The 25825-nt window shown below is 28.7% G+C and overlaps 1 protein-coding gene across 2 annotated transcripts in view; it reads right to left on the bottom strand.

The window, feature by feature from the left end:
• Window positions 1–25825, bottom strand: part of LOC136970610 (homeobox protein Hox-A3a-like) — a 96061-nt gene that overhangs the window by 55059 nt on the left and 15177 nt on the right. For both annotated transcript variants that reach the window (XM_067265056.1, XM_067265057.1), the window contains exon 2: window positions 24988–25213. The gene's annotated coding sequence lies outside the window, so the exon portion shown is untranslated. The remainder of the gene's footprint in view (window positions 1–24987; window positions 25214–25825) is intronic.

Genomic DNA, 25825 nt, shown 5'->3' with positions numbered 1-25825 from the left:
TTGTATTTTTTCGATTCGTTTTCACTAAAAATACTAAGTACACTTCTTGGAGTTAGAAAGACCCTCTTTTAATTGGAAGAATTTTAAGTCCCACCCTCTTTCCGTCCCAGAAAGCACGAGCTTACATACGATCTTAATGAGTTTTCACTTAACCCTTTTTTAATACACACTATCCAAGAAACAGGGTGATGTCAAAGGAGGATGTTCATTGTTCCTTTAGCTAGCACGTGCTAATCGGGACAAAAATTACCATGGGGGTGGGAATGTGTAGACAAGTAGCGACATTCCTCCCCCTTAATGGCGACAGAACGACTGATGTAAAGGATGGAAAGAAGCAAGTGAAGCAAAATGATGGCCGTCCCTCCGTGTTAATTGACGAGGCGTCGTCTATGGTTTCTTTATACGCCTTTGTTTTGTTTCCAACACGCCGCTAAAAATTCTGTCAGGCGTAATGAAATGGGAAAAGAACCGAAGTTTTTAATGAAGACCAAGATTTATAAAATTTTCGACATTTTTGAATATATAAATAATAATTAATTGCATTTAACAAATGCATTTTGTATATCTGTGTATTTTTTTTTTTATGAAAATGAAAACATTTACTCGATCTCAACAGGACTGTTTTTTTTTTTTTTTTTTTTTTTTAAATTCCAAAATATAGTAACTTATGCAGGAATTCAAAATATAACTTTGTAGGAGGAAAATCCCACAAAAAATTCTAAGGAGGATTTTAATTTTTTTAGGTTATATATATATAAACAATTTTGAATTAATTAAAGTTTTGTTTAATTATATTTTTAAATTACAATAGGCCTAAGTCATAATTTACTATTTTTAGCTTTCAGACTTTAATTGCAAGTCAAATTAACGACATTTTGAATTAGTAAACTTCTATAAAAATTTGAAATAATTTACAAAATAAGGCGTTAAATTTTCTTATTGTTTTGAAATAAATTTCATGATCAAAATGATGATAAAAATTAGTTCACGATTAAAACTTTTGCTAATTTTCGAATGTAATTTCTGTTATTTAAATATTAAATAGTTATTTCGACGTATTTTTGAATGTTTTGATTATCAATAATTTAAATATCGTAATAAAAAATAATCACAATACTTTTTAAAAATTATTTAAATATTATTTTCATAAATTTAATAAATATAAATTAAAATATTTATATTTAGGCTAATAATAATAATAAAACTGAAATAAAATCTGAGTTTATAATGGTATAAATGGTACAGATATAAATAAAATTAATTCAATAATAAAATAGCAGTTCAAATTTAAATTTAATCGGAAACTTATAGGCCTATTTAAACTACAAATTTGTGGTTTCTAGAATAACAAATCACCATCTCGGTAGCATTTACTACATAAGGCTATAATTAAAATCATCAGAATATAACCATTAAAATTTGATAAATAAGTTACATTATTCATTTTATGTGGAATAGGATTAGCTATAAAACATTTATCATTTTAAAAATGTGCCTGTTTATAATTGTATTTAATTTTCTAAGACTCATTTAATGACTTAAAAGTTCAATTTAAAGAAAAAAAAATTAGAAATATTTGAATGAAATATAATAACTATATGGACTAATAAAAATAATCCTGATTAATTTTCATAAAATCATTATTATCTACACGTAATTTAGTAGTTTATATTAGATAAAACATTATACACTCAGTCTAAGCTAGGAAATCAATAAATAGGCCTTCAAATATATCTAAATTTCAAATCGAATACATAAATAAAATCATTAATCTATATTTTAAAATTGGAGTGAAACTTTATAATTAATTAGCTTTAATTAATTTTGTTTAAATCTATGTTGGAACTAAATAAATTTAACTAGTAAGCAATATTGGCACAGCTTGATCTATATAACTCTTGTGCCAATAAATACCAACTAACCAACCAATAAGCAATATATTTGGTAACGTAGAGATCTTCAAAATGATGATAGGCTATCGATAATTATTGTTTATATTTAAAACCCCCATTTCATCTTTCTAACATTAATTTATACCCAGATAAAGCTATATAAATACGTTATTGATAATTTCGTCTTTATGGTTATTAATCCAAATAAATAAATATGATTAGCAGTTCCTAACTGTTTCTGTTTACAAATTTGAATAAAAAGTTTGTTCAGAATGACTAAGGCATTATTTGTTCGAATATATCTTTTATATAAATAATAAATACATTTAATTTTCGTTTTAGACTGGATTATGGAGAAAGATATATAGGCTACATATATATATATATATTGTTTGATATTATAAATAAAATGTAAATTAAATACCCAACATATAACATATAATCAAAACAAATAAAATTGTAAAATGTGTAAAATAATTAGAAATTCTAAATAAATTTTTAAAATTTCTACTTAGAATGCCAATCGAAAATTATTCTTGTTTTTTCGTTTTTTGTTTCTTTTCTTTAGATTAAAGCAAAAAATATCATATTCTGCATTGAGTAGATTTAAAAATTATGCGAAATGTAGTAAATTTTTTTATATATTTCTATTATTTTTTTAGTTGTTTTCTTTGGGAAATTAACCATAAGCAATTCTAAATTGCGTTTTCAATTTGCATTAGTTCACTGGTGTGAGCAAAAGTATGGTAATGATAAAGACTTAGATAGAACGTACTGTACAGTACAAGCTTTCAAAGAAACCAATTTAATTAATGCATGATACTTAGTCAAGTCTTAAAGAAGTTAAAAATATAAAATTCAATTATATTATAATTTTAAATTACAATTATTCGTTAACTTCTTTCTGATGGAAAATCAGCAGATTTCTGACATTTCCGTGATGGATCTGATCATTGGCAAGTTTTGCTAGATACGGTTCTCTAATAATATTCTTTTAACTTTTGTATATTTAATTAATTTAAATTATATTTGCATTAAAATACATATTTATGCGATTTGTGTAAATTATATATTAAAATAGAACCAATCATTTTTGTAGTAACCTTACTACTGATCGGCTTATGTTTTTGTTGTTTCAGAAAAAATAAGAAATGTTTAATTTATATATATCCTAAAAACGATAACAGTAAAAACGAGATAGTTTTAAAATGAATTGGATTCGGAAAAAATCATTCAATTCCAGTATTAAAATGGAGTTCTTTTATAAGAAATTCCACAAGTTTATCTAGAAAACATAACCCATAGCCTAGCCCACATATCGAGAGGAGATAGATCTTTTAGTGTACGCTCCTTTGAGCAGGAAGGGGGAAAGGATGAAAGAAAAGACCATCGAAACGTGACGACAGAGAGGGTGACGGCTGCTTCATTCTCGCCCTTCTGCCGTCCGCGTCTCTTTCATCGCCCGAAAGAGAGACTGGATGGATCAATCCGGACTAAGCGTGACACTCTATTGATCTGCGAAGGCCGAAAGCAGAAATCGAATCTAGAGCGAAACAGGCTGGCATGTGACAGGCCGTTTGTCACGTTCGTTGGTCGACGGGAGACGAAGGGAAAATAATGCACTGGGGACTAACCCTCCCCCTTGGAAGGAAGGATCGATCCTACTGTCCTTTGCTGGAGATGCGGCAGCTGGTCCCCTTCTCTGTCTCTTTTCACACACTGACTTGTCAGTAGCTCGGTCCAATGTGGGTAAAACTCCCAAAACTTGGATCGAAGTCTGTTGAAAACGAACTCGGGATTTGTTTTTTATTTTCGCTTTTTGTGAAATAAGTTGAAACGTAACTATATATTGACATTTATATTAAATATCTATTCTTCATAAAAGTCAGATGAAATTGTTTTCTCTCCTTTTTTTCCTTACAAATGCATGTTTCATGAGTATACGAATTTCATTTCACCTTGGATAAAATATACAGTTATCCGTATATTTCTTAAGTAATTTTACAAAATAAAAATAAAATTAATCTCGGATTTTTGTTTTGTATTTATTTTAAATTAATGATATTAATTCGGTTTAAGATCTCGATAGAAACGTATATGATAGGCCTAAAACTAAGCACTCTTGTTTACCAGATTTTGAATTAGAAATACAAGTATTAAACTTACAAATAATAAATTAAATACTTAAGAAATTAAATTTCATGTCACATTTCTATTATATTTAATGTTTTTATTCATAATACTTAAAGGAAATGTCGAATAACTTCTATAAAACATAAGGAAAGTCGTCAAATGTATTATAGACAAATGATTAGTTTAAAAGTTTCTGGAAGTCTAATCATATTAAAAGGAAAAAGAAAAAGCAATCAAGGATTCTTTTTTTCTGTATATCTTTAATGTTTTTCGAAATTCCGGCCTTCAGTTTCATTGGAGGCAAGTTTAATAAGTGCGTTTATTCGTCGTTTAATATTCTTTATCTTTTTAAAGTTGAGAAACCTAACCTAATCAACAGAAACGAAACCGAGCACGATAAGGTAGTCGAAGAGTAAAATAGGAGTGTAAAGATGTTGTCTTTCCAATATTAACACCTAACTCTTTCGCAACGCCTACCGAAATCGTATTCAGAAACAACAGAATAGACTGTAGCCTTTTGGGAATCCAAGTGACGAAGGCGTGGTTTATTGGGGGAAGAAAATGAACCTTGCTCTATTCCATCGCTCAACTATCACACACACATTCGCTTAATTTCGATAATGTTCTCGTCCGTTCTCATTTTCTCATGCTTCTCTTCCGACCAATATCGATTCGGCAGGTGGTGCAGGTGACACTATCGCACACCCGTTTCATTACCGACTCTCCGGCAGAGTTCTACTGCTAAAAGGACCGCCCTTTCCCTCTGTCGCTCTCATTTCGGAGTTAATGGAAGCTGTGACAGAAATGTAGGGAGGGTGTCTACTTGTGCCCAGCCCACTGAACAACGCAAGTAGTTCTTCCAAGTTTCCAACCATTTCGACTCCCTTAATGTAAATTTTCGCTTAATTTTCACATCCGTTACTTTTAACGGAACTATGCAGCAGCTATGTTTACTTACTTGCATAGATCTCATGCATCAAAATGGTTTTATCGTTATGTAATTTTACTCGACTTAAATTTCATACGAAATAAGTTCTAGAATAAAATCTATTTTTGAGAGATTAATGCGAGATAGTAACTTATAAAAGTTAAAATAAATTATTCTTCCAGTTCTAAAATATTATTAAACAATCTAATTCTGTAAAAATAAATTTAATTAAAGCATTTCGTTATAATTATTTACATTAACATTGTATTGCCATCGAATTGTTTGTTTATAATTGTAATAAATGATTAAATTTATTCAAGTTTTAAAAATTAATGTACACTTTAAACGAAAATATTCTTTGCTAACAAAATTAACCTGAATATAGGCCTATGCCGTAAATAAAGCATATATTTAGGATTTAAAACTTAAATAAATGCAGTTTTAAGAAAGGAAACTTAAAATTAGTCAAGCGGCGTTAAATAATAACTAACTATAAAATTAATTTACAATATCCTTGTGTTGAAGATGATTTAAATGTTATATTCTATTCAATATATTTTAAATTTATTTATAATTTTTAGAAAATAATTCAATCTATATCAATATTAAATTTAAAATATATTTAATTTAATAGCATATGTATAATGTAGCTATTTTTAAACATTTTCCATCAGGAATGGTTAATTAAACTTATTCCTGAATTAAAAAATAATTATAAAATTATAGATATTACGTTTTTTTTAAATTTTAAAATGAAAATATGCTATAAATGTTGTAATATTTATTTATTTTTTTAGGTCGGTATCTTTTAAGAAATAAGTTTTTGAAGTGAAAGCGCCTAAAAGAAGCCGTTATTCTAGAGCCATTGGTAACGTACCCTGTGGAACCGGGCTTTTGTAGTTAAGTTCAGAAGCTCGTCTCTACAGGTACCTTGCGAATCAGGCTGACTGCTGCACCTAATATCAACGAATTCCCATAATCCTATTTTCTTCTTGGCTGTATTGGCATTGGATAACCGTTGGAAACTCCTTATCAAAGTATTAAGCTGAGCTTCTCCCGTTATGATTTTGCTAACTTGGAAGATTGTTCGGGCAACTCTTTATGCTTTACTTCAATACAATGTTGAAAATATATTCTTGGTTAAATTTCAAACGTCTTTAACGTCTTAAATTAGCTAGCCGACTGAAATAAAAGCTATTCTCGATTAAATATTAATATTTTTCTAAATCAATTTTGTTTATTTAATTTATTTTAACGTAGATTTTAACTTATAGACTATTAAAGGTAACTAAATTGTAACATTTAAACTAATTAATATACATTTTTGCTGCATATAAAAATATATTTAAGTTAGCCTATTCCGTGTCTAAAATTACCATTTCAAACCATTAAATAAATATAACTTATCTATAAAATAAATTGTTTACATACAAGCAGTAAAGATAGGCTGTATTAGGTTATACGCTATTGTAAGTTACGCTAAATTTAAACATTAAATAAAATACAAAGCAATGAATACTTTTAATCCACAAACAAATTCAAACGTAAATTTTATTAAACGATATCTAACTGTTTAATTATATACAAGCAATAAACTTAAACTATTGTCAAAATTCTAAATTATTTAACATCATAATTTATGTTTATAGACTGAAAATTTATTCAAAGTTAACTTATATGAAACGATAGAAATTTATTATATTTAACGATAAGGTAGAAAAGATTATTACCTTTATTTTGTAACAGGATAAAAACTGATTATAATAATAGTTTGTAAAACTTCGTTCATCACATTTCTTAATCGCAGAAAGAAGTTTTATGTATAAGCTAAAATTTTTATCAAGTCTGTAAAGAGTCTAAGTATAAATTCTTACGAATAACAAACTATAGCTATGTCAAAATCTGGCAGCAATAATAATAAATGTTAGACCTAAAACTATCATAAATATTCTAACGAGTGTTTGAATAATGGTGGAAGGAAAGTTATACAGTATAAATAATATTGTAAAGAACTTAGATGCGGTCTGAATATATAGGTTTAATACGAAAACGAGATTGTATAACATCAAATAAAATCAAACAGAATAGTATAGAAGTATAAGAAAAATAATCGGTATCTATTGTACAAGTTCCGGCAACATCGTCACGCTTTAACTAGCCGTTGACTATGCGACCAGTTTTCTTTCTTTGGAGCAGGAAAGAAGGTCGCAAGGTCTGACAGTAAAACTCACACAGCGAGACCGGAGCCAATATTCCTAACCCCCGATCAATCATCGGCGCTGACGGACTACTATCTTCCGAATTGCTGGTTCACATACCAACTCATGGCTTTTGAGACCTTCCGCTTTCTTCTTTGCTGTCTTTGTTCCAACAACCTTCTTTCATTCGACCTCTTCCGATCCAAAAACTGCCCTTAGGGATTTACTATAAGTATGAGGAAAGATTGCCACGAAATGAAAGGTGTTGCTTATCACTGACAGATGAAATAGCAATGTCTGCAATCAAAGTAGCGCCCTTATGAGCTTGAGTTTAATGAATCATTTAGGAATAATAGCGTAAACATTGTTTCCATAATAGCATCTATTTTGTATATATATTTTAACTTTTAATTAAATTTATGAACTGTTATAGCCTGCCATTTTAAAGATTTTATTTGGGAATAACGTAATTTTAAATGTATTCCTATAAAATAGTGTATGCCCTTTTTACTTTGAGTCCAGCAGCGATTCAATCTAAAATCATACAAAATTTCCTAGTAGATAATATAGAAAATGCTTTAAAATTATTAATTATCACTCGATATTTAAATTCTAAATTGTTTTAAGTACTTTTTAGTAATAGTTTAAGTAGTTAAAGTATTATATATACAGAAATTGAACTAATAAATTAATAGCAATAGCGTATAAATAAGTCTATACCCATTAACTAATTTGAGAAAGAGAGGACAGAGGTGCGCAAAAAAGAGGCCAATTATGGTATAATCTGTCAGATCATTAAACAGTCATTTCATCACTTAAACAAAATAAACGAATTAAATTTTTCGCAATAATGACTTCTATAAATTCCTATCAGAGGCTTTTTATCTGAAAGCATCGGACTGCTTTTGAAGACCAATTCCTTTTAGTAAAGGAAAAACTGATGGAATAGGGATAGTACGATAGGGATGGGAGAGGTAGGAAGGCAGAGAAATCTACAGACAGTGATGGATGTGGTCAGTGATGGTGGGGAGTGGGACAACACATGTCGGAAACACTGCGTTTCGAACAGTAATTTCGGGACGCGGCTCTCTTTCTTCCTCCACCTTTCTCCTGCGGGGTAGGTTGCTAACAGAAGATGAATCATTGTGACTTTGGTAGCCAAACAGAAATTTTCCATTTGGGAATAGTTAATTCTTAGAATATCTTGTAACTAAAATAAGAACAACAACAATCTCATTATTCTTAGCTAAACGTGTGACAAATTTCAAAACACCTCTATTCAAAACATGAACAAGAGATAATTTTTATTTAATTTTATATTATTAATAAACTCTATCGTTATTATAAATGTCATATTTAATATAAGAAATTCTTAATAATATTTACATTAATTTTTTTAATTAATATCACTTTTGCCTTTGTTGCTTGGCAATTTACACTTCTACATTAGTCAAAAGTATCATTTATAGCCCATTAATTCGATTTAAAAAAAAAACTTTTAAACTCACACTTTTCTCTAAAGTGCAATTTCTATTAAAGATCATAACCTATTTTTATAGTTGGGTTCCTCTCGCAAGAACGGATAATAGGTCACAGGCAATAAAATTATTCTGATTGAAAGTCGAAGATGATAAAGCAAGAAGTTAGCTTGACATTTTAGTCTACCTCCCTACTTCGTTGGCAAAGCCAAAAAGTTACTTACTTATCCGATGATTTGTCCAACTCTCATCGATCTCTAAGGCATCTTTGCGGCATGTTCGGAGGAAGAATTGTCTCGGGCAATAGGAGTGATTTGTTCTTGCACGTCATTTCGGTGGATTGATTATCGACGCTCACGTCACAGTATTGTCGAGGCCATGGAAACTTAAAGCGATTGGAGATGATGATCGAGAAATGCACTTTGATTCGCTTGCATTCGACGATTTCTGATCTAATAGGTTCGATTCAAGTCGGAATAATAGACATGAACCAAATGACTTGTCTTAAGAGGTCGAACTTCTTCACTTTTCAGCTATAGATTTCATATACAAACTTTATACTAACTTTTGATTATTATTTTTTTATCCTTCCAAATTTTAATGCAGTTAGAAAAGTTAAAAAAGTGATTCTCTCGGTTAATTATAGAGTTTCTAAGTTCTCATTTCTCAGTCCATTAAAGTAACGTGATTAAAATCCATCAGCTATTATCGTATCTCCATGGAAACGATTGTGACGTGACTGTCAATAATCAATTCAAAGAGGAAGAGGTGGTGCGAATAATAATATAAAAAATGTGCCGTCCATCAAACATTCACGTTTATTGACGAACCGGGTGTAATCCCATAGGTGTGTCTATACCCGTCCCAACAATATTAATTATTGTACAAAGTGATTTCGACAATGTGCTCTTGAGCAAGCCATGTCTTACAACCTCAAAGGACTGTCTCGCCATCTAGTGCTCGGCTCTTAAATTAAATCCGAACAACTCACTCCGAAAATGAAAAAATTCATTTACTTTTGTGTGAAATATAACTAAACAGTGAAGTTAAAATCGCTGTCTATTGCTGTTATAACAATTAATTAAGGACATTCATAATTTAAAGACTTCGTCATAATTTTTATGTAACTTAATAAATATGATTAGGCATGCAAAAACTTATATTAAAACATGATTAATAATATTACAATTACGTTAAAGACCAGATTGTTTCATGAAAAATATGAATATATAACAATACGTAATGTCATTTTAGTATTATTTATTGTTTTAATTGTATTAATGTAAATCATTTAAATATGTTTAAATAAAAATGGTTAAATCAAGCGAATTATACATTAATTGCATTTGTCTTATGTTTTTATTCAATTTAATTTAATGATTTTGTATATAATATACAGGAAACCACAAATCTAATCTTATTTTCGAATCAAGTTCATAAAGGATAAACTAAAACAAAAATACAGTTTAAATTTATTTTTCTAGAGATCTGCATCTTATACATTTTCTAACTTTATAATTTAATACTATAAATAATGTTTTCCCTTTGTTTTCATAACTAAAAGTAAATTCATGTATGAAACGAGCTTAAGTTTATGTCCTTAATATGTTTAAAGTTCATAGGTCATATCTGAATTGTTATTTTAAGAACTAAAATTATGTCCAATTCTCAAACTAAATTGCCGCTTACATACATTTCTAGTTTATTAAAGTAATAAATTTATAAATTATATATTTTATTGCTTTAAAATTAATAAAATTTTGGACCGAATAAAGTTACTGTAGTAGTTTTTAGTGCGATGTAAACAAAATAATTTACTTCTATAACTTAATTTGCTTCAATAATTAAAAAATAAATTACTAAAAAAAGTATATTTAATTAATTTAACAAGTTAAATGTATTTAAATTAATTGCTTTTTTAGTTTAGAGTTAAAATTATTCTAAAGATAGAACATGACAATATCTAACCATTCAATTCTCAAACTGAATTATATCTAATTGAGAATTAATAGCATTTTATGTAACAAAAGGGGAATTGTTTTTTAAAAGTTTCCTCCCTGACATGTTGATAGACTCGAGTACATTCAAAGAATCCTAAATTATTGTCGGCATGCACTGTGCGAACTTGTTTAAGTTCGGCTTCTTTGATGTTCTCCTCTAACCATTTCTTATCGCCATTGATAACATAACATCTGTTGTCTAATAAATGGTAACATTATATTTAAGTTCTAGCTCTATATTTTACTTTCTGTATATACTATTTCAATTGTTTACAATGGAACGAATTTAATAACCGACAAAATTTTCAGCTAATTAGTTTGATTAAGTCTATATATTCGTACGGCCTTTGAAGGGACAGAACAGATGGATGAATGCATTTAAATACAAATAACATAATTTAGATCCGTATCTATTTAAATTTTAAATACGATTATTTTAATGGACAATTTTCTGTGCGGAAACAAATAATTTGATGGAACGGACATGTAGTCAGAGGAGGTGTCTAGAGGATTGCACTTAACGAGAGTAGAATGTTAATGCTTTCGTATGACGTTTTCAATCTCTTATGACATAACTTAAGTTTTTTTTTTTAATATAAAAATAAGATTTTTTTAGTTGACAGAAAGACATTTAAAAAATGCAAGCTAATTTATCTTATCACTTCATTCTGTCTAAAATTAAACACTAACATCAAATGCTCTTACGGCCGTTTACATTTTATGTTTTCAATTCTTTGATTTTATATATTAATATAATGGAATTTTTTAAAAATAAATAGCTTATAATAATAGAAAAGTTTTCAATAGATGATCCCATTCGAAAAAAAAATTGATTTGGTTATTGATTATCCATAGAGTGTTTACTAATCTAGGCATTCCATTTGCCGTAATAGTCCATGCAAGAACATGGAAACTTAAAGCAAACATTCATTCTTAAAGAAAAATCTGCATATATCAAAAAGCTTTGTCATTTCTCCGGACCAACATTGCATACCAGATCGGGGCTGCCTAGCAACAGTCAAAGTTGTCGATAGTGTATTTTTCTACACGCGAAGAAGGATCGCTGACGTCATACAGTTCGTCCGTCCGTTCTCCCCTCTTATACCCTCTCTTGGAATCGATATGAACGTAGTGAAAGCAACCTGGCGTCGACAGTCGATACAAGAGATCGATTACTCCTTTCAGAATGTATAGAAAGACTGGATCTGTTTCCATTCATGACTAATTGAATATGTGTTTCTTTATGGTTTTATTTGGTTTTTGTCTGAAAGAGATATACTTCTTTTCAGAAATTACTTTTATCCACACGTCTCGGTTCTCTACTAATGAGAATTTATTGATATTTTAAAAAGTTCAAATTTTATATAACAAACTTCAAAACTATTTTTTAAATATATATATAAAAAATAAATAAAACTAATTCTAAATCCATTTAAAAAATCCGTCTAATGCTTAACTCTTATCTGAAAAGAAATAACACATAATTCGAAAACGATAAAAATCTGTCTTCTTTCTATATTTATAAATTTATTTAAAGCATAATACAAAATATTTGAAGTGTACTGTAACTGTTAATAAAAATCTATCTTAGTTACTCTCTTCAGATTATAGTATTTTTGGTTCCAACTCTCCGAGTTAGATCTCTAAAGATAGGATATAAAATGAAACTTTATGACTGTTCTTGTATGAATAGGTTGTTCCACGAAACAAGTCAAACTGTTGTTTAGAAGGTCACTTTCCAAAGACATCTTATTGTATAGACAATTCTTTCTCTCTTTGCTCCGACAACAGGTGTCCCGGATATAAGAAGAACCGACAATTTCATTCCAAACTGCCGGCTTCCCACAGATTATATCTCAACGAGTGAGCTTTAGACTCGCGACTCTTGTCATTAAGAGTCTTAAATGCCGCACCTTTCTTCGACTGTCTTCCTAAGTCCGTTACAAGTGCACATTCCCCAGAAGGAGGTAGGAGGAACCAATAGACCCTACCAATCCATCACATTCGTTGGCAGTGCATCTTCCTTTTGGTCTACCCGAAGGGTCTGTATACGCCCAGAAGATGATACCCTTACATTACACGCATGCGTTCTCTACACTCAAAAATAACTCCTAAACAAACCGATCGAAACTTTTTAATGTTATTTACGTATTTATTCTTAACTACACTCGGAGATAGCAACTTATTCTTAACTTTTAACTCATAAAAAATTCATTTATATATAAATTCAACCAAAAATAAAGACGGAATGTAGATATTACACAAATGTTTTCATTAGAATACTTATAGAAATATACCTACACATCTAAAAGCCAAATCTATATGTAGAATAGTTAGCTAATGACTAAGTCTGTGGGATAAACAAATTTTAATTTAATTATTTTATTGTCTGTTTAATTTATATATCGGTACACTCACTAATGTCTGTAGCTAGTTATTTAATGTTTGACAAACTAAAATTATTCTAGCATATTATATAGGGCCTAATTAAAAATTCATTACAATTTTCCAATTAAAATTAAGTGTATAAATAAATAAATACAAATATTTGAAGAGTAAACGTAACGCTACTAAACCTATAATAGAATGAAATTTCTTGATTAAAAAATCCATTCAATCCTTAATCTTATTAATAACTTCTATACACGTTAATTTGTAAATTACATTTATCACATTAATTATATATATTATTATATATATTTTTTACTTAGGCCTGTATTAAAGAAAAGTTTTTTAAACTTTGTTATTATTTATTTGTATAGTTGTTAGATCCCTTTCAGCTATATAAAAAGTATTAAAACTGATACTACAGAAAGTAAGGAGTTTGTTTGAGATTTATAGCTTGAGAAATGTTAATTAACAAAGAAAGCCTTAAATATTTGAAAAATAAAACAATAGAATATTATTTTTATTTGAATTAAATAAAATTAATCACTTAACTGAAGACAATTTTCACTCAAAAGACGAGATAGAATATTCTAAACCGATTTAATTTTTGTGAGCTTATTTTAAAAACAATAATTATAAAAGTATGTAACTTTAAATTTAAAATAAAAAAAGAAAATTAAAAATTAAATTATTTTATATATTTTTTAAGAAAAGAAAAATGTCGACAAGACATAAAGAAGTGTCATTTTCATCGTATATTTCATTAAATTGGTGTTATAATAAAGCATGTGTTGCCTACGAGACATAAATCTTGCTCAAATTTTCGTGATTTAAAGTTAATAAAATTATTTAATGTATTTTTAAAATTTTTATGTATCAATTTAAATATTTATTAAATTTTAAAAAATGAATAATCATTTTATTTTCTATTATTTGTAAAAATCTACGTTAAGAGAGCGGGTTTTATTTAACCGAATCTTAATCATTCTTTAAAAAATTTTTTAAAACTTTGGATGTAATTTATGAATAAATATTAATGTATTAAAAGTTTAGTCGGTTTGATCTCTAGTGAGAAAGTTTTTGTTTCAGACAATGCAGTTAGTTGATTGAAGCAGAACAACTCTTATATACAGCAAACTAAGTGAAGAAATGCAACAAAACAATCTACATCTCCCATCTTTCGTTCCGCACTTCATCTTTTTGTTGAATTATTAATAACGTTGCAGTTGACAGTAATTAGGTGCACCTGTTTACATTAATACTAAGTAATTATAATGACATCGGAAATCAATTAATTTTTGGTAAACTCAACTTTGGGAAGAGGAAAGGGGTTGGATCTTGCAAATGAAGAACGAGGGCTATGGATTCGTCGGTGCTGGCAAAGGAGTGTCGGAGTTCATTTAGAAAGTCGAAGAAGCCGTCTGCATCAGATGTTTACGAAGTGCCTAAAAGATTTAAAATGCGCGGAGAATGCAAAATAGAAGGGGTCGAAGACGATAGGGGAACGACGTTGTCTCCGCCAGCATTCTCTTCAGGATACTTCATTCTCACCGAAGGTATTAAAGTAGACGGAAAAGAAAAAAAAAAAATCCCTAAGAGTAGTTTCGAAAATATCCCCAAATTAAGAGATGAAGTTCCATAAAGAACTACTTCACAACTCCGAGAAAGTTTCGAAAATTACCTTCTTAAAATCTTTCATAAATACCCGTAAGACATGGCAATCTCAAACTGTGGCTTAACAAAACATTTTCTTGATGTATCTTAAGATGTTACTTACGATGCCTTATAGGATATTAAAGGAATTAAGTTACAAAATTTACATCTAGAAAAATGTAATTTAATGTATTTAAATTCGTACGTGGAGTTGAAATATAAATATAAATAAATATATATATTTTTAAAATTTTAATTGCCACTCGCCTAACGTTAGAAGTGAGGATACGTCTTAATAATTATGCAAAAATATTTTTGAATTGTTAAGGGTATATAGATTATAATTTAGGAAATTTTTTAGATAAATTTTAACGAAACATTTACTAACCAAACAATAAAAAAAAAGGCGATTAACAATTCACTCCTTCATCTTTCTTTCTTTCGTGATCAAAAATCATCGGATGAGTTTTAAAGATGTCCTCGCCTCTTCCGTAACATCCTTTTTATTTAGTAAGCAAGTAAAGAATTTCGAGCGTTTATTGTTGTATGAAACTTTAAACATTGTACTACAACAACTTTGTAAACTTATAGGAAGAAGGAAGAAAAAAAAAATTGTTTTCATAAATTTGCAACTTAAATTAGCTTCTGACGCGAGATAGTAAAAGTAACATTCTCGATCAAACAAATGCGAATGGCGGAAACGATTTCTTAAGAATTTTCAACACCTTCTTTTGCGGAAATGATGGAAGCACGAATTCCTCAAGTTCTTGCAGAAAGAAAGCCGAAATGATGCAAGACATGCAAATGAAAAATTCCTTTCATTAAAAATCAGTAGCTTTTTTTATCCCAAACTCTTCATGTCACGTGACTCGATATGGGATTTTTTACTTTTTACATTGCGGAAGTCACTTGGGCTCGAGATTAATGCTTGTCTGATGCCGTGGATACCGAAACCAATGAAGCATTCTGAAAGGAGGGAAGAACAGGAATACTTTACGCTTGGCTAACTCCGTTCTATCCTTCCTTCCCTCCTATGTCTAATCTATATATAGGTCTACGCATATAATTGTGTAGCGTATATAAAAAAAAATTCACGAAATGATTATTTTTTTTTGTTTTCATTTTGGTTTAAAAGACTGATGGGATTTAGTAACTTCGTAACTTCTCTCAGATTTCTAAACTCTCTCCGAAGGCAAATTAAAGGTGGTTACTTTATTCTTTTGGGATATTAAATATGATTAATCCTATTTTAAATAAAATTTGGAATGCGTTTTTACACTTTAATACATTCTTTTGTAACGTTTAAAATGAATATAATGGTAAAATATTGTGTTAGAATGGTTAATTCTAAATTAAATTCACAACGTTCCTTCAAATAAACTTAGCTTGATTATCATAAATAATTAATTTTTACTATAAAATGGATTTTAAAGTAATAAAAAATAATTAATTTTTATGCTATTGTGTATATAGATGTATTAGATTTTTAATTTTAGTATAGATATTGAAATCAGTAGATTGACTATTTAAATTTATTATAATTTTAAATAAAATTGTAAGGTATAATCTCTCGTTTGCCACTTCGTAAATAATGGCTTAACAAATCCTACATAATCTAACTTTAAGTAAATATCGATTTAAAATCATTTGTCAATGGTTAGTATTTAATTTGAAAACTTTTCGACCCCTGAAAGTTCGTCTCTCCCTTATGAGTTTATAGTCAGGCAGGGAAGTTATCTTGTTCTTCCTCTATCTACGATTCCTGTTCAATCTTCATCGTTCTAACATAAAATCAAATCATTTTAAATTCAGATAGGAAAATTTAGCTCAGCCAGTTTGCGAACTTGATTTAGAAATAAACGACTGCGAGATATTAAGAATATCTTAGCAGTAAATCAAATACATTGTTCAGAAAATTGTCGAAAGTCTAACTCTAAAAGTTATTTTTTATAATAATTATATGTTGGTAAGATGCGAACAACGAGTATTTAGAAGTTTTTATATGGATGGAAAATTATGTATAAACGATAAGGTAATCTTTCTTTAAGATTCTATTAACAGAATTTCAAACACTAATAAAAGTAAAAAAAAGGTAGGAAAAACTGTGTAATTTCATAAAGAAAACTCAGGTAAAAATTACAAAAATTCAAGTTAAAAAAATCATCATACTTAAGCATTAGTAAAACTTTCTAAAAATTCCAACATTTCTCTCAGTTAAACTTTAACAGTCCGCAAATGCCTTCCGCTTCCTGCGATTAGAGACCAGTGAAGGGGGGGGGAGTTTTTAATGAAACCCGTCTAAACTTTCTCTCTCTTCTTATCTCAGCTTTCGACCGTCGCCACTGCAGACATGGAAAGGTGGGGGAGCCAAAATTCAGACTTAGACGCCTTTTACATTCCCCTCGGCCAACATCGACTTTCGATTTTCGTATCCCGTATCCCAGACCGCTAAAAGATAAGCGGTCCCACAACAATAGGCACTCCCTATCTTCTAACCCCCCACAAGACGCCGTCTTCTTTTTCCAACGTTTTTTCTCTTTCAAAGTCCTCTTTTCGGCCGAGGATAGGACACGTTTTCGCGCTTGCAACACGCAGTACGAAAGATAGAGGCAGAGCATCGGAAAGGGCTGGGTGGTAATAACTCATCAGTGAAGCTGTCAATAACTTTTCCGAAGATTCAGCCCAAGTGATTTTTTTTCTCTTTTCCTCTTTGCTGCTAATGAAACTCCCCATGTCTTATCGGAACTGTCTCATTTCTGTCCCGTTTTCTGGGAGGAGCACCGAACCTCACTATCTTCTACAGACGAAAACCTAGATCGTACGAGTTTGATAAAGAAGTGCAAACCTAGAACTGATATGAATAGTCGTACGGGAGAGAAAAATGTTTCCGACCGACCCGTTCACCTATCTTTAATGTTAACGAACATTTCTAAAACTACATTTATAGGGCGTATACTGCCAGATATCTAAAGTTTATTGCTTTGGCTATTTTAAGAATATTTGTTTAATGGATGTCGTACCGCACGGGGTTTGTTGCTCTAAAAAAATATATTCATTTACAATATATGACTCTTTACTTTAATTATAATTGCCTAAAAGAACTCTTCGTTTAACAATTTACTATAATTTCTGGATATTTCACAAATAATAACAAAAAAATAGCCTGACTTTTTCATTAAATTTAACCTAAAAAATCCCTTTATGGTTCTCCTTTTCGCTGATGAAACGTCTTGATTAGTTCTATTAAATTTGCACAATAATCATCTGACAGTCGCAAATTTTAAGCTATAATAAGTAAATATTTCGCAAAAATTATTAATGGGAATGTTGGAATGAGTTGTAATAACTCGTTTCATAAAATAAATTAGTTAAACTTCCCAAACAAATTCCTCTTTTTTCCCTTGATTAAAAAGCGAGTTTCCTGTTTCTGTAAATGTCTATTTTGAATCGATCGAAATAAAATCGGAAACAATTCGAATTAAAATCGAATTTTTAGTCATAAATAGTCCAACACTGATCTCATTTTATTTAGTATTTGGATCATTAAACTCATTGGATTCTCGGTATTCATTTTACGTCATTAATATCGACAGCCTCCTAAATTAAAGGTGGAACCTAACGATCTTGACGCTCAAATGAAAAAGGAAAAAAATAAAAAAGAAAGAGACAGACATTCGAAGAAAGAAATAAAGATCCTGTTCTACTTTTTACATTCATTCGCTTGCATCTTTTTTAGACAAACAGATAATTAGATGAATTATTTCGGTTTGGTAAATTCAATACTTCGGATTCTTCATAAACACTTTCCATATAGCACTCCCTTCTCTCTATATATATGAAACTTCATATTTATACTCCAGAATATTTAATCATCATCATCATCATTATCAATAAAAGTTTAAAAACATAGTTTAATTAATTCTATTTTATTCGAATGATAAATAACTTGAATATAATCTAAATTATTTTTCTTATTTATATTTTATAATGTTTTTAGGAAGCTTTCTGTATGAAATTATAAAATTTAATTTTAAATACACCATTAGTAACTCAATAAAATTATTTTAAAATAAATTAATTTTGTTCTGGGCTTCTTATTAAGTTTTTAAATTTTTACTGTATATATATATATATATATATATATATATCATTAAATCAAATGTAAAACTCAGTAGGCCTGTAACTTACTGTATAGTAAGAAATTGCTTAATTATTTCTTAAGTAATTTATTATTATATAGTAAGTTACAGGCCTACTGAGTTTTACATTCGATTTAATGACTTATATACGCCTTATAATAAAATATTTTTCCTTTCAAAAAATACAGCAGCCCATTATTTTACAGAAAACATTTACTATTTTCTATTTGCTCAATCAAAACTAATTAGACCTACTGTCCTACTTAAGAGAATTATATGTCTGTACGCTTAATAAATATATACCTCCTAAGGAATTTTAATGTTATTTTTGTTGGCACTTACACACATACTGTACAACTCTTGAAAAATATTTTATAAGTTTATAACCTTATAGAATTATAATTTAGCCTGTAAAAAATCTTAACAGAGTTGGTAACTTGAAAGGAAAAGATTTTTAAAATAATAAATACTATTAAAATGAGATTATAATTATAATTTTAATAAATTGTTATAAATGCTGTATTTAAATTAACCTAATCTCGTCGGTTTCCTTGTTTAAACTAAAGAATTCAATATTTAAATACACCGAAATAGTTTAAATTTAATTTTATCAGTTCAATAAACATAAATTTATTATGTAATATAATTTATACAATTTAAAATATTTAAATTATATTTAAGAAAGTTTTATATACTAAGGATTATATAGTCTCATATATACTGTTTAACTTAAGTAACAATTATAAACAAATAAACTTATAAAGCATACATTATGTATGTGAAAATCTATGTTTAAGCATAACATAAGTTGCTTATACATACATTTTTCACTGCCCTTAATATAATTCTAATGAAAATATATACAAAAAAATTTATTTTTGTATTTTTAATATGGCAAACCTTTACAAAAATCTCCAAAATATTTTATTATGAAATGATGTTAATGTATTGAATGCTTTTTATAAAGTTAATGAGATTAAACAAGAAGTTAACTTTTTGTTGAAGAAACATTTAATAAAAAATACATCCAAAGTTTAATATATTTAATAAAATTTATTTTAATAACTTTGATATTAAGATTTGTTTTATTTTATATTATTATAGGCCCTATATAGGCCTATCCTTCAACTGGCCTACAGAAATTATAGGCCTACACTGAATCAACAGTATATAAACTTTAGTATATAAGAAGAAAATTAAATATTTATTTCTGAAATTTTATAACGTTTATATACTTTTTAAAGGTTGATTTTACGTAGAAACAATTATTTCTGAATTACGTTTGTGTTTTTAATGTATTGTGTAATATACTGTAATATACTCTATATAATAAAATTTCAGGTGTATATGGTATCACCTGAAGATTTATTATGTTTATATGCTCTTTATATTTTTTCTAAAAAATTAATAAGCATAAACAGTATATTTATTAGTGTACAAGTTTATCAAGCTATGAGCATACGAATTAATAAGCATAGTTGAATAGTATACTTCGTATTATAAACATAATACACTTCATAAAACTGAATGATATATCATTATTTAGCATATTTAGAAGCATAAGACGTATTTTTAATATAAAGAGGATGTGCATTATATATTATATAAACTATATATTGTAATTTCACATAGAAAATCTGAAGATTATATATATGAAAACATTTAATTCGTTTCCTACTTGTCATATATTTAATACAAAATTAATTTTATAGTTTATACTTATATTTTTATAAAGATCTAAAGGCTTTAATTTTAACTTAATCCTTTCCTTTACTGACATTTTCTTTTCTTATCTTAAAAAATATGTAAATTATTAAGTTAAAATTTGTAGGTGATATAAAACATCACCAATAAATCTGATGTGTTAAATGTTTACTTTAAACGGATGTTAACTAAATTTAATATAAATTAATCTCTATCAAATAACTGTACAAAATATTAACATATTTAATTTAAATTTTTCTATAGGCATTTTTACAAATAAATTAATAGACAAGTAGAGCTAAAGAAGAAACAGGATGAATTTTTCAATTGTAGAAGACATTTCTAAGTCATGATTAATGGAAATATTTTTAAAAAATAGAAAAATCTATTCGGCGATGTTATAAAATTTTAATAAAATCGTCATAAATTTTATAAGTTGAATAATCTATTCGTAAAAAAAATGGATTTTATCGATAGATTTTACACAAAATGAGATTTTTCTTCCATCAATTTTAGTTTGAATGGAAATTATTTTAAATATAATTGAACTTATAATTTTTATAAAGCCTCAATCAAATTAAATAAACATTATTCATATTTAATTGTATTATTTAACCTTTAAAATAATAACAAATAGAAATTTGTCTTTGAGTCAACCCCTCAACAATTTGTAATATTACAAATGTTAGATCTATTGCTGGCAGACACCGTAGTGACATCTATCGGCAAACGACGACATCAACTTATCGTTAAAAGACATTTATCACATTTGGCGGCACCAGATGGCACGACAATCGCATGATTTATGTCTTCCCGTTCTGACGACAGCCATTGCCATGACTTTCTCACACAAAATTTAATATGCAGCAGACTCGGCTTTCATCTGCAGAAAAGTTACGAATTGCGTTGTAAAGCTGATTTATTAAACCTTTAATTTCTTTATATATATATAATTTATAACTACCGCGTAAATTTTGCAACGTATTCGTACACGGAACCATTACAAAAAAAAAAAAAAAATATGAATTTTGTGATAAAAAAAATCTTTGTTTGATCAAAATAAAACCAACATTGGCATATGTTATTAGGAGCGAGAAGCAAATGATCCAAAACTGTTCATCGAGATAAATCCTACATAGTTCTAATGATGACCAAAATGGTCACGAAGGAGATCCTATCATCAACACCTCGTGATCACCTGCTTGGATGCATGTTAGCCTGTAGGCTCAAATGACTGATATTTGAAAGAGAGAAAACTCGATAGAAAATTCCTTTCTGAACTCGTAATTAGTTGTTTCTTCTAGTTGCAAGCCAGTATACATCATTTACACGTATATATATAAAAAAAAAAGAAACCTAAAAAAAAGCAAGCTTTCACTCACTAAACTAACGTTGGTAAAGCTTTTTAAAAGTTACTACCGTAACGTAGATAGACACCAGACGATTAAATAATTAATCTTTAAACGTTCTTAAGTGATAAATGAGAAAATATACCGCAAGGTCATTAAGAAAATTACCATAAATTGTGTGGTCAATAATAAATAATATAAAACCTAAATAATATATATATACATATACATATATATATATATATAACCCATGCGATAAATCAAGCCTTTTTGCGTAAGCATTGCCATCTAGTGGTAATAAATGTAACCAATTCCTATTAATATCTCATTATATACGGATGATTGGTTTGAAAGATTCGCTCGAGATTTATCGATTTACTGGTTATGATTAATGATGAAGACGTAATTTTACAACAAACAATTTAGCGAATAATATTAGGCTATCATTCTTTAGCCGCTTCAGACTAAACTAGATCATTCGGTTGCCCAAATGAACAACCAAAGATAAATTTATAATTGTTTTCAATTTTGTAAATAATAAAGCAACAGTAATTTTCATAGATTTAATTATTTGCTGATGAATTTAAATTATTATCTTTTATTTATTTACAAAATTGATTTCCATGATTTTTGTTTATTTAAATTCGAACTTTTATCTTTGTTTAATTTATTTAAGTTACCATTACGTTATAAAGAAAAAAAATTTAAATTATTTATATTTCAGTAAATAAATCTTAAATATCTATCGAATTTTTAATTAGTTTTAGCTATTCGTGAATTATTTCAAAGAATGGCTTCAGTTATATTTACTTAATAAGTAAAATAAGTATAATTTAAAACTATTTATCTATATATTTTTATCAAAGGACAGCTTTAAATTATCAATAATTCTCCATTAAGCTGTAGACATTCTAACAAATTCCGAAAACAAAGTGATCTATTAAAGTTAAAACATTTTATCGATATTTTAAAATAACTTCATTGATAATCCTTAGTAAAAATAAGTTACAAACGAAGGGAAAATTAGCTTAAAAATCAGTCTTTTACGTTTCACGATATAGAAAATTGCATTAAGTTCATGTATATAGGCTATATATTCGCGTGAGAAAAATCAGATGGAGAAATGGAGAAACTAAATCAAATTTTAAAGATAATTAATAATGAGAATGAAAACGAAATCAGACTTATTCAATCCGTATGTTACAGTTCTTTAAACTTATACCCATAGTAACAAAAATATAATTTGCAGCAAAAGATAAATAATGATTAACAACGTCATACGTCAAAGAAAAACGGTAAATTATTGTAATGCATCGGTGTGTGTATGTGTGTGTGTGTGTGTGTGTGTTTGTATCTGTGTTCCTTAATGTTCTTGATAAAAATCCCAGCCTACTCATTCACTTCATCTCAATTTCAAGTGGTGTCGATGGCATAAAACTAAACAAAACAAACTAAATTAAATACAGCCCAAGTATATTTTTTAAAAGCAAATGAGAGAAATGATTTCTCTGTATAGAGAAACATCAGAGGTACTGAATACCTTCCCTGGAGACTGATCCTAAGTGACAGCAGGATGTCCCAGGATAGTACGCTTACAGGATTTATCCATTCGATCTACCGAAACGGCGATAATTAAATTGTCACCATGCAGTGGATTCTGGCTTTGACTATTCAGTAAGGGGGTGACATTGATGCAACTCCACAAACGAAGACTATTAAAATTCAGTTACGCGGTTTTTTTGAATTTATTAAAATTAACTTTTCAATTATCTTTTGTTTTTTTAAGGGGAAAAACAGAAAGAACAGATTATAATTAATAGTAGCACACTCGAAAAATGTTTATAATAATTATTATTTTTTTAAATATATTTTTTTGGTATAATTATGATAGAAGAAATTCGTAATTCTCTCGTGCTATTCCAATGCACAAGTGGAGAGAAAAAAAAATAAAAAAACTTGCAAGTTCCGGCCGAATGATTACCATGCATGTTGGATTGGGATCGTTAAGTTTCGTGCCGTGACCGCTCTGCTCGAAGGGACGGTCTCTGACGGCGACGTTTTGTCTACCTCCCTTCTTCCTTCCTAAAACAAATCCAATGAGAACAGAGCACTAACAGACCGCCCAGACAGTGTGCATGGTGGGGGGAAAAAATTCAACTATACAATCACCCGATTGGTTACAACAAACGGCGTCGTCTCGATCACGTGACCGCTTACATTTGGAAATATTAGAATTGAATGTTATTATCCGAATTATATCATCTATTTATTATTATTATTGTTATTGTGTAAATGATTTAATTCCTAATTATGTATATTGTATGCATACTTGGCATTCGACAATATTATAATAATAGGTCGGCCTTCGAAATTAAGTAAGTAGGACCTATTGCTATGCGCATTTATTGATGTAGATAAGTTTTTATAACTATGTAAATATGCCTATCTTCGAAAATTATTTAATTTTTGCCCACTTATCAGATCAAACTATCATTGAAAAGAAGCGAGATAAAAGAGCAAAATACTTATAAATAATTAATGTTACAATATGAAATTCTAAGTTGTTCGATATATATTCATAAATTGAACCGATAAAGCTTAGTATTATGTGATTTATAATTTCGATACTATATCAAAACCAACGAGAAATGCATTGTTACTTTACAATATATCTCATTATTTATTATTAACATTATAAATATAATAAACTTGATTACAGCTTTTATATCAAGACCTATTATTATATCTAGAAGATTATGGAAAGTTAGAAGTATACAAGGACTATCAAATAGCTTAACTTGTTATACTAAACGATATAGTACATAATTTTCCCATCTGATGAACTAAGAAGAAAGATTTAAGAAAACATTTTTTCCTATGTTATGTGGCTTATCCTATTTTGATAAAGATCGAAATGGCGTGAGGAATAAACTGATGGAAAATTTATTTTCCCGAACTGAATATATTAATAAAAAATTACTTTACGCGAATTGAGATTTTTAGATGGATTTATATATATTTCTCGACGCGCCAATCGAATTCTTTGTCTTCTAAACATAACCTAGAGTCAAATTGTCCATAACGTTAGATTAAAGGACCTCTGGGCAAAAAAAAACCACACTAACCTTTGGGGATATGGCAGAAAGAACTACAGCAGTCGACATGTCATTGGCCCTATTCTTCTTTCTCTCTAAATCTCTAGGGGTAAGATAACTCAAGTTCCCAGAAGGAGGACTGGTGGATCGTGTAAGTCATGCTTGGTTGATTCTTCCAGAGGTTGGCTTTTTTTTTTTTTTTTTTTAAATGCATTCTTCCTTTATTTATCGTAGATAAGATGAACTATTGGTTGTTCTATAAAAAAATGTATGTCTTTAATTGAATATAAATATGACAAGTGACAACATAGCTTAATTTATCAGTAATGCATAATTATAATATATATAAATATATATATATATATATAGTCAACCTGTATTTAAAAAGTGAAAATTTATAAGCACAATTAAACTTTTAATTATTTTAAATATCTTCGTCACCAATTCTTTGATATAGTCGCATTTTTTATTATAAAAGGAATTAGTGTTGTGCTGCAGAACATCCCATTTTGTTCGGGTAAAGATAGGAGACACGAGGGATCCAGCATCGATCTTGCTCCTATTGTGAATGTATACAAAGGATGAGAGAGAGGCGTGCAATTATCGAGCCCCAACATACAGATGGTCCCTTTCTCACTGGTCGACGTCGCTCCTTCGTCAGAACCCTAGATTAGCATGTGAAGTAGAGGAGGTGCTATGTCCGCTTGGATTCTGTGCAGCGATGTAATATTTAGAACTACTTATTATTGGATAATTTTTATAATTTATCTTTCTCAAAAGGTGCATTTCTTGAAAACGTTTTCTCGTCTATAAGAAAATTAACAACTTGCATTGCAAATTAGTTATCATGTAGACAGACATTCATTGT

The sequence above is a fragment of the Centruroides vittatus genome, unplaced genomic scaffold, assembly GCF_030686945.1.
Source record: "Centruroides vittatus isolate TY-2023 unplaced genomic scaffold, ASM3068694v2 contig_2061, whole genome shotgun sequence".
NCBI classification, from domain to species: Eukaryota; Metazoa; Arthropoda; class Arachnida; order Scorpiones; family Buthidae; genus Centruroides; species Centruroides vittatus.
The sequence above is the reverse complement of the archived record's forward strand: the minus strand, read 5'-3'. Positions and strand labels throughout refer to the sequence as shown.